The sequence below is a fragment of the Gopherus flavomarginatus genome, unplaced genomic scaffold (assembly GCF_025201925.1).
Source record: "Gopherus flavomarginatus isolate rGopFla2 unplaced genomic scaffold, rGopFla2.mat.asm mat_scaffold_83_arrow_ctg1, whole genome shotgun sequence".
Taxonomy (NCBI): domain Eukaryota; kingdom Metazoa; phylum Chordata; order Testudines; family Testudinidae; genus Gopherus; species Gopherus flavomarginatus.
The window spans coordinates 205396-205856 of record NW_026115164.1 but is presented as its reverse complement, the minus strand read 5'-3'; positions in this window follow the sequence as shown (position 1 = coordinate 205856).

The window sequence follows — 461 nt, the reverse complement described above, 5'->3', positions numbered from 1 at the left end:
TGAGGGATTTATGATGCAGGAGTGGGCTCAGACTGGACAGAGGATCAGGGTGCAGAGAGCTGGGGCTGCGGACGAGGGAGCTCAGGGCAGCCTGCCTTGCAATACTACGACGGTGTGGCACTAGGACCCCGGTGCAGCAAACAGCATTTCTGCCCAATATCCTCTCACTCCAGCAGCAGGAGCAGGCAGGTCCCTGCCAGGGAGGGGTGGCAGGCAGCGCAAAGCCCTTTCCAAATATGGCTGGAGCAGGGCCCCCAGCCTGAAATTCCTGCAGCCCAGCACCACACATGTATATAACCTGCTGCCTATGACACAACCAACACATTTCCCACTGAGATTTGAACTCAGATTACAGGATCAGAGTCCTGAGTACTGCCCATTACACCATGGGACCAGCTTGTGCTGCCTTCTCTGCACATCGGTGACCCTCATGGGGCTGGCTTGTGTAGGGGGCTCTTGGC